At 31.5% G+C, this 10,191-nt stretch overlaps 1 pseudogene; it reads right to left on the bottom strand.

Moving 5' to 3' along the window:
* Window positions 1–7,357: 7,357 nt before the first annotated feature.
* LOC125852595 (cytochrome P450 CYP72A219-like) overlaps window positions 7,358–10,191 on the bottom strand; it is a 4,812-nt pseudogene continuing 1,978 nt past the window's right edge.

The following is a 10,191-nucleotide window of genomic DNA, read 5'->3' as shown; positions in this document are numbered from 1 at the left end:
AAATCATCATATCCAAAATGAAAAGTTGAATTACCATTTTATCCCTACATTAAATATAAATTTAATCAAATATTTTAATTATATAAGATAACATTAAAAGTCCAGCAACTATAATTTTAAAATATAAAACTTATTAGTAATCATATGCATTGAACCGGATAAGCAATAGATGGTTCATCTGCCAGTAATTCTTATAGTAGCAAATTTCCTCAATATTAATTAGAATACAACCTTTTCACATTCCAACATTTATTAGTTTGATTGAAGCTTCTAAATGATATATTTGTTCATCTATCAAATACTTATTATAGCATATTATCTTAATATGTAGTAATTTAGAATACAATGTTTTCTCAACAAAACATTTTCTTGTGTAATTTTTGTTCATTCTTTTTCTTAGTTTTTTTGTACTTGCAATGTATAAATCTCATAACAATGGTTGTACGTAGCTGTTGTTTGGAAGTTGGAAAGAACATTGTATCATTGTTTGAGTCTTTTAGTCTCCAACAATAAAACTTTTGATTTTCTTTAGTTACCTAACTTAATTGATAATGAATGATCTTATCTATTCCATTAAATTATGCTCAATGATCAACTTATATAAATGAATTCATAAACCAAGAATATGTACAACTCTCTCCATTAGGGGAAGAAGTAGAGGAAAGATTTTAAAGAGTAAGTTCATTTTTGCAGCTTTGTTATTTTCTGTGAACGTGTTCGTAAAAATATATTATTCTTGTTTATATAATATTTTATGAGTTTTAAGTTATATAAATTATCAATGTTATATTCATGTTTATGAGTCAAAATTAAGCTGATGTATTGACATAGAAGTGTTAGAGATTGACTTTTGGTCCTCTTATATGTCATACCTTTACCATTAGCTTTGACTCTTTAATTTGCTTAGCTTGAAGTTATTAGAAACTTTAATTTTTGATACCTTAAATTTGCTGAAGTTAGTAAAAAAAATGGATAAATGAAAAAGAATAAGTATTCATATATAATATTTTGGTGATAAATGTTTATTAATGTTTTCCTAATTATATAATTAAAGTGGATGAATGAAACTACTCTAACCGGTGAAATCGGTAATCAAAACAACAAATGGAATACACATCAAGAACATTACTTATGAAAGAGTATAATGTAATATATCAATACATTAAATGTTGCTCACAATATAATTCATTATACATTTTACCTATCCAGATAAATTTAGTTGTTTAATTTTGTAGTTTAAAATAATACTTAATCATCTAATATTGTTCAACGAAGAAGTCAGTTGAATATAAGCTGACTATTCATCTATTTTAGCTTGTACGTTTTCACTTTATTCTATTATTCATTACAATGTATTTTTGATATGATTTATTTTGTATGAACTACTTGTATGTGACACACATGCGAAGTACGTGACCAGAAACTAGTTATATTATATATAAGTGGGAAAAACTTAAATCAAAAGTTGAATTACCGTTTTATCCTTTATGTATATAAAGCAATTATTTGTTCTACATTAATAATATTGCAGTAAAAATACTCATAATTATGAAAATAATCAAATTATTAAAGATTTTCAGCCAAAAATGAAAAAAAAAATCCATCAATTTCCAACTTAATGGTTTGACCTTTGATCTTCATCTACATTAATAATATTGCATAAAAATACTCATAATTATGATTTAAGTCAATAGACACTTCCTTTTCTCGAGGCACAATACTCTTCAATTGCTTCTTCATCTCTTGTTTGTGAGCAAACTGATGAAGATCAAAGGTCAAAAATTAAGTTGGAAATTGTTGGGTCTTTTAATTTTTGGCTAAATTATCTTTAATAATTTGATTCTTTTCATCTTCTCTTACCTAAGGTCCCTTATTTAAGTCACCCAAGGAGCAATTGAATTTGCAAATCCCATTAGATCTTTTTACTCGAATATGGTGGTGAAACCGTACAAGGATTCACTGGTTGGTCCACAAGATCTTCCAATAGATTACTATGGCTTCATATCCGTCATCTTTGGCATCTTTGGTGCCATGTTATCAGATACAAGATTTGCTCGTGGCTTGTTATTATATTCAGTGTGCAATCCATTGCTAACTTAAGGAATATGGAAAATGATCTTAAGCAGATCTCAATGGCTATATGATGTTTGGTATCACAGGTCTCATGACAAACTACTTGGGTGTTAGTCCCCGGGCAAGCAAGACAACTTGAAGGAATTCTTTTAGGCACAAATCATTTATAAGAACATGTAGATGTCGTCCCGTATTTGCATTCTTTTGATGATTCTTAGCTAAATGAAGTTGTAGAATAGGTTTTGTTTTTATAGTTTGAGCTCTTTTTACATAGCTATTTTGTCCCAAGTTTTAATGACTCTAATCTTAGTGAACACTGTCAAAATTATTACTGTGGTGATATAACATTTTGTTAGTGAATTCAAGTTTCTATATCTTAACTAATGTCTTGTAATGTTGGAAGCAGCTAATCATTGGCTCCTCTTCAATATTCTACCTTCATTTCTACCTTTCTCTGTTAGATTTCATGCAGAGGTTAAAGAATGAAGAAGATCAAAAAGTTGTTGAAATGGCCGATCATTAGAATTGTTTGATAATAATTGTATGCGACAAACGTGCAACGCACGTTTTCGAAAACTAGTACTACTAAATAGTTGGGCTATGGCTGAACTCACTCTTTTCGAATTTAAACGTAACGTTGTAGTTTGAAATGTTATTGTCGTTTTTCACTTTCTTTTTCATTTCTCTTTTGTGGGTGAATTAGTTTAAACTTGTTATGATGCTCCATCTTGTTTCATGAAGAGTTTATATCAGTGGTTCCAATTGATCCAAATTAAGCCTTTAACCATATAGCAAAAATCTATATAAACTGCATTTAATTGTGCATATAATTTGTTCACTCACAGTCCTGCAAGTTTGTTTCATAAGGTCGAAATCTAATTACATAAAAAATACATGAAGAAGCCAATGGAGTTCAATATCTACTATTCATACATATTTTTTTTAAACTATGCATCAACAATAGATTTTTCATGGAAGGGGTTCAGAGAACCTTACTTGGCTCCGCCCCTGACCACAACCACCGGAAAATAGAACACAACATAATCTCCAAATCTTCCAAGCTAATTTAAAGAAGGCATGACTTTAGATTTTAGCCTCACCGTCCCTAAATGAGTGTTGCTTTAGCAAAAAATAATTAAAAATTGTTCAAAACAAGAATTGCTTTAGAATTCAGAACAAAAAATAGTAATTGTTTCTAAATACACCCTTGTATTAAAGAACTACTGCTACTTAATAGTACTCGACTCTCAAAAAACATATGATAAATAGGGGTAACTTAACAAACTATACCTTTTATTTGTTATTTTTCTAATTTTCTTAATAAGCGTGAAACAAGCCAAATGGACACACTTATTTTGAGACGAAAAACGTATATTGGGAGTAGTTTTTTCAACATAGGAAATTGTGCCTTTGAGGAATAAGTCTAGCCCTCGTGTTTTGGATGAAGAAGACAAATAAAATCTATTACATTCATCTTCTTTTTTTTTTTTTTTTGACTATTTTTATGGACAAGATAATATATTGCTAAGATTGCGGGATTACAATAACTTTTTGAACTAAATATACAATGTATTTATCATCTAATCATCTTTTCTTTGGTCAATTAAATCTTAGTCATTAAATGTAACATATGCCATGTGCCCCCATCCAAGAAATTGATTGACGAAAATGGAGAGGAGTTGTATCCAACAATTAATGTTATTAAGAAGATATAAATTAGCTTACTTCCCCTCTTTTTTTCTATGAAAGTAGCTAGAAAGAAGAGTCTTATTACTTTCATGGAGATTTCTTACAACAGAATTATAGAAGCAATTTGTGTTGCAATTTTGTTGTTATATACATGGAGAGTGTTGAATTAGGCATGGTTTAAGCCAAAGAAACTTGAAAAATACTTGAGAAAGAGTGGTCTTAAGAGAAATCCATACAAATTATTCTATGGCGATTTGAACGAACTCACAAATAAACTCAATGAAGCTTGATCTAAGCCCGTCAATTTCTCGGATGATATAGCTCAAAGGTTCATCCCTTTTTTCCTTGATTCCATCAACAAAAATGGTATGTTTCTTTTATTTCTCTTCTTGTATATATACAATGTCATTAATTTTCTGTAAAGATGAACCCCTTTTCGATCGGTACCCTTGCTCCATCCTAGAGGCAGATCCGTGGTAACTCTAGAGCCCTATGAATTCATAGTTGATTATCGGTCTTAATTGATCAAATTTGAGTGTCTATTTATATTATGCCTTCTGTTTTTTTATATTTTTCCTAATCGAGAACGGATTACTCTCAGGTAAAAGTTCTTTTGTGTGGCAAGGCCCATATCCAGCAGTGTTGATCACAGAACCTGAAGATGTAAAAGAGATTTTCACAAAGAATTATGGGTATCAAAAGATAGCTCATCCCAATCTATTTGCCAAGTCATTCACTAAAGGTCTTACGTTTCTTGAGGAAGACAAATGGGACAAACACAGCCTAGTGTGAGAATACGGTCTCGGAACACTGCCACTCTATCAAAAATAGAATCACAACGTTAATATGGTCGTTTTGACACCAAAATTGCATTTTTCGGAGACGGGCCCAAAATCGCGTCTAAAACAGGACTCTCAAAAAACATCTAATAAATACAGATAACTTAGTTAACTTATCTATATTTAACCCTCCTCACATTTTTTTGACTTTTTTTTTTGTTTCAATGACTAATTTAAATTTATTATTTTGATGGTCAAGTATATTTATGTTTCACTAGTTTTCTTGTAAAATTTATTATAGATGACCCTTTTTTTTCAAATACAAAAACTAAATTACAATATAGCCAAAAAAGATAGTCTTAAATTATTAATATACCCACAAAAAAATTAGTTTTGAATTTTTTTTCTTTACACTAAGGAATGAAAGCAAAAGATAAAATTAGAATAAGAAACTCAAATAATGATAATCAAAGAAGTCAAAAACAATATGTATGAAAAAGATTAAAGTATACCTTGAACTTTTCTAGAAGAATCATATAGGGTTGTTCAAAACCGATCTGAAAAAAAGTTATTGGTTTTTATCAATATTGGGTTATTGGTTTAGCGGTTTTGATAACAATTTTGATTATTTTTGTTATTGGGTTATCGGTTCTTAACGGTTTGAGGTTTTTTCTTAACGGGTTAACCAATAACCCGATAGTAAATTAGATAATTATATTTACCATTTTGTATATAAAGTCCTTGACTTTGATTTTCCTACTTTTATTTATGGTTGTCTCAAACACTTGGTTATTCTACAATGTAAAAGTGTTTTCTTTTGAACAAGATGTAACTTGTGAACTCATGTGCATGGTTTATTTGGTTTGTCACCTTGTTTCTAAGTGATTTTCAATGTTTTTTTTTTTGTGTCAAATCTTAATGGTTAAACCGATAATCGAACTGATAACGATCAAAAGCCGATAAACCAATAACTGATAAGTTAGTATCTTAATGGTTCTATGATGGTTTAGCATCTCTACAAACCAATAATCAATATGCCAAATCAATAAACTTCAAAACCAAACCGAATTGACCAATACACAGCCCTAGGATCATATATACCCCTATATGATTTTTTTTTTTTTAAAAAGTCAAAAATATAAATTTAAAACTAATTTTTTCACTTCCGTTGAATGAAGGGTATATATGAGCTAATTTTGTAACAATAGGAGTATATGTGAGCCGTTTGTATAACAGTAAGGTTATATATGTGTCACTTTCATAATGAGGAGCATATCAGCTTTAAATGACAAAGTTGAGGGATATATCAAATTTTTTTCCCTTGAAAATATTTTTTATAGTATAAGAGTATATATGGTCGTTTTTCCGGATATATAATCTAGACAAATCCTATGGGAGGTGGGGGTGTGGGGGTGGTATAAGGATGATGAGGATGAAGATGAGGTGTGTTGGAAGGTTCAGAAGATACAATATATGTGAAATATCACTTCACTTATTTTTCTTATTTCCACTACAAAAGTCATATTCTAGCTCATTTTAAGTAAGGAAAAAGGTCAAATACACCCCGAACTATCGTAAATGGTATGTAGATACCCACCATCATACTTTTGGGACATTGGTGTCCCTGCCGTCCAAAACCTCTAGCATAAATGCCCCTCACTCTAATGGATGACTAAATAGGGACACGTGGCACAATCTTATCCGTCGATTCGATATTTAATAAATGTCAGATTGGTGAACAAGATTATGCCACGTGTATATCCGTTAGTATAAATGGTATATTTTCTCGACAGGATGATGAAGGAAACAAATCTTATGATTAATGTTGTACATGTACTTGACACAATATTACAATGAATGATGATGCTATCCTACCATTGAAATTCAGAATAATGTATTCCATGGGCAAATAACTGTATAGTTCAAAATCATCTTTATGAATATTTAGGTAGAATAATCTGATGGACCCTTATACTTGTACGAGTTTGTATTATGAACTCTTCTACTTTACCCTTTGTCTACTAAACCCTTAAATTCAATGAAACTCAATATTGTAAGCCCTTCTGACCATTGACCAAGCTTATGTGACAACTTAATTATTGAGTTGGCACAAATACGTGATATCACGCGTTGAAGGAGCGTGAACATCAAAATTTAGACTAAAAATAATTTATTTATTTTTTTAAAAAAAATAAGAAAATTAAAAATGATTTTTTTACTTCTTTCTTCTTTTCCTTCCTCACCAGTCACCAACCCTTATTTCTCTTTTTTCCCCTTCCCAGCCCTCTCCGACTTCTCTGTTCTCTTTTTTTTTCATATTTTCTTTCTTTCTGAGAAACGATAATGTATTATTGATGTAGATGTATGTTTTCTTTTCTTTTTTTTTTTTTTTTTTGTAATTTACAACCCATGAGGTGACAAAGATTCAATAGTTTTGAAGGATGAAAAGTGATTGTTGGATATCTTTGTGAAATTAGGTGAAATATGTTATGTAAAATTGTGTACAAATATTATGATATATTGAAGTATTTTAATGGTGATTTATTGGCAATGGTGAAAAAGGATATAAGTTTGTATAATAATGGATCGATGCAATGATATTATATGTATCTCCGTCTAATTTTCCTTATTATACATTATTGTTTTTGAATTGTCTCCCTATTTTACCAATCGAAATTGAAAAGTATCACAACCATTAAAAGATTTGATAATGTTTAACCCTCGAATAACTTGCTAGATTCATTTATGGGAATAATATACAAAATTCAATCCATTTATTATTCTTCATAACGCAGTTGAAAGTTTGAGTTACATATATAGAAAGCACTCTTCACAAGACTAGATGAAAGTTAAACACCATAAAATGTTGAAGATCTAAAACACACACTGAAGAAAAAGTATTAACATTTTCGATAGGGTTAACTAAACTACAACATTTTTAAAGTTTGCACATAAGCAGAGGAGCACCATACTGTGGATGAATAGTCACTACTTCAACTGGAGCATGTGTATATGATGGAGAGAGTTCGAAGGTGAACTTTTGTAGTATCATTGCTATTGCCATTTTTGCTTCCATCATTGCAAAGTTTTGTCCAATGCAAATTCGGGGTCCCCAACCAAATGGAATAAACGAGACTTGTCCGTTTGTTGCCTTTGACACTCCTTCACTGAATCTTTCAGGTTTGAATTCCTTCGCGTCTTCACCCCATAATTCCTTGTTATAATGTACTAAGATTGTGGGTATTACGAGTAGTAAGTCAGCTGGTAGACTCAGCTCACCCAATTTTACTTCACCTTTGTTCCTTCTACCATATATCAGTGCTGGGGGGAATAGCCTTAACGTCTCGTACAAGATCATTGTCACCTAAGGAAAACAAACATGTATTGCATAAGTTGGCAATAGAGTTAGTCCACTTATGAGAGAATTTGTGAAAAGTACGTACAATTTTGAGGCGACAGTCCTTCAAAGTGTGGTTTTTCATTTCCGAATACATTCAAAACCTCCTCTCTGGCACGTACTTGCCACTCTGGATGTAGGCACAGTAATATCATCGTCCATACGAGCAACACTGAAGTGGTATCTTGTCCAGCAAAATAGAACAACTTGCACTCTTTGATTACTTCTGTTGTTGTCATTCCGAAATCTTTGTTTCCATGTTGTTCAATTTCTTTCGTATTGGATTTAAGTAATATGCCTAAGAAGTCTTCATTATTATTACTAGTCTCCCCTGCTTTCATCGCCATCAATCTTTTGTCAATTATACACCTAATTGTGGTTTGAATTTCCTTTTCAATTTCCAGCATTCTTTTCTTCTTCTTACTAGGGAAGAACCTAAAAATAAAATCTTAAGTAAATTTCTATGCTATGAACTATGAAGTAGAAATTTGCTCGAATGCATTAATATTGTACGTACCTCGACCCTGGAAATCGAAAAAACTTGTTCCATTACATACTCAGCTTGTTCTTTCTGAAGTTCAAATACTTTTCTTCCTTCTTCATAAATACTCCCAAATGCAGTTCGAGAAATGACTTCACCTGTCATTAGTTGAAAATGTGGCCATACATCGAGCTCGACTGATGTTTCCTTTGGAACAACCTCCTCCCATTTGCTTAGCATTTCACTACAACTCTGATAAAATGCTGGAACCATATGCTGTTACGTAGACAGGTTAATTTCACTTATGATCACTAAGTTCTATATACTAGCTATACACAAAAATAAACAAATTTAGTAGTATGTATTACCTTAAGTTTCTCAAAATGGAAGGCGGGATTGATGATTTTTCTGTGCTTAGCCCATTTCTGTTCCTCGAGGGTAAGGAGACCTTGAACCAATAACTTCGCGAATGGATTAGAATTTTTATTCTTGTGATAAATATAATTTTTCTCAAAAATCTTCTTTATGAATGCAGGTTCTTTGATGAATACTATAGGGTTGGTTCCTAGCCAGGCAAAAGAATTTTTACCTGCAGAGTATTTAGCAGTTTTGGGTTAATAAAAAAAGCAGGGCTTATACTAAACTCAAAATCTTAGCTCCGTCTGACACTACTGGGCACAACCTTTTTACAAGAAGAACTATACTATGCCACAATACTTCAACTAGAGGAGCGACTAGTTGGTTCAGCAAGCCCCAACCTAGCGTCACATGTTCTCTTCAAATACAAGGAGATCTAGAGGCAAACTACCGACTCCTCCCAAAATTACATTATTAAGCGAAAAATAATTGTTAGTGGACCACCACCACTTTTCAACAATTGCATGAAGTCGAAGACATAATTCCGTAGATAAAAGTTTGCTCCCTTTAATAGTTTGCATGATCACACATTTAAACATGATATCAGATCAGGCAAAGATCCTGGTGGATTCATGTCTTATATAAAAAAAATTATGTGATTGGTCCATGAAAAGAATACGATTATGCAGACATGATCTAGCAAGGAAGAAAAATAAGTAATGAAAAAAATAATTAAAAACTAAATTGTTGTAGTTACCATTTTTGTTGGAGTCACAGAAAAAAGGGATAAGCCTTTGAGGTACATCATCAGAGAAATTGATGGGCTTAGATTTTGCTTCATTGAGTTTATTTGTGAGCTCTTTCAAATCTCCATAGAGTAATTTGTATGGATTTCCCTTAAGACCACTCTTTCTTAAGTATTTCTCAAGTTTCTTTGGCTTAAACCATGCCCAATTCAACACTTTCCATGTGTATATTCCTAACAAAATTGCAACACAAATTCCTACTATCATCTCAATCTACTCCCACAAGTAATAAATCTTATGGAAAATACTTCACCACGAACAACTGTAGGAAATTCTTATAGCTTGAGGCGTGTCAAAGATATTGTCATTAAGGATATTTCACTCAGTATAAGTCTATGATCCCGAGGATTCAATAAGCTCTTTTAGTATAAACTAGAAGCCAGAAACTAACAAAAATATGATATAAATCCAATCCGCTTCCTCACCATTAGTATAGAAGAAGATTTATATAGGAAAACATGATCATCTCTAATCTTCTTCGAACGGTTGAAAGAGTAAAATCTTTAAAGACATTGAAGACAATTCATTTCAAGAAAGGTCAATTTTGTGGACCTTTTTTAGGATGATGGTTAACAAAATATGGACTAGTGCATGAATGAGGACCAAGAC

Source organism: Solanum stenotomum, unplaced genomic scaffold, assembly GCF_019186545.1.
Source record: "Solanum stenotomum isolate F172 unplaced genomic scaffold, ASM1918654v1 scaffold37374, whole genome shotgun sequence".
Lineage (NCBI taxonomy): Eukaryota > Viridiplantae > Streptophyta > Magnoliopsida > Solanales > Solanaceae > Solanum > Solanum stenotomum.
This window is presented reverse-complemented; position numbering and strand designations above follow the sequence as displayed.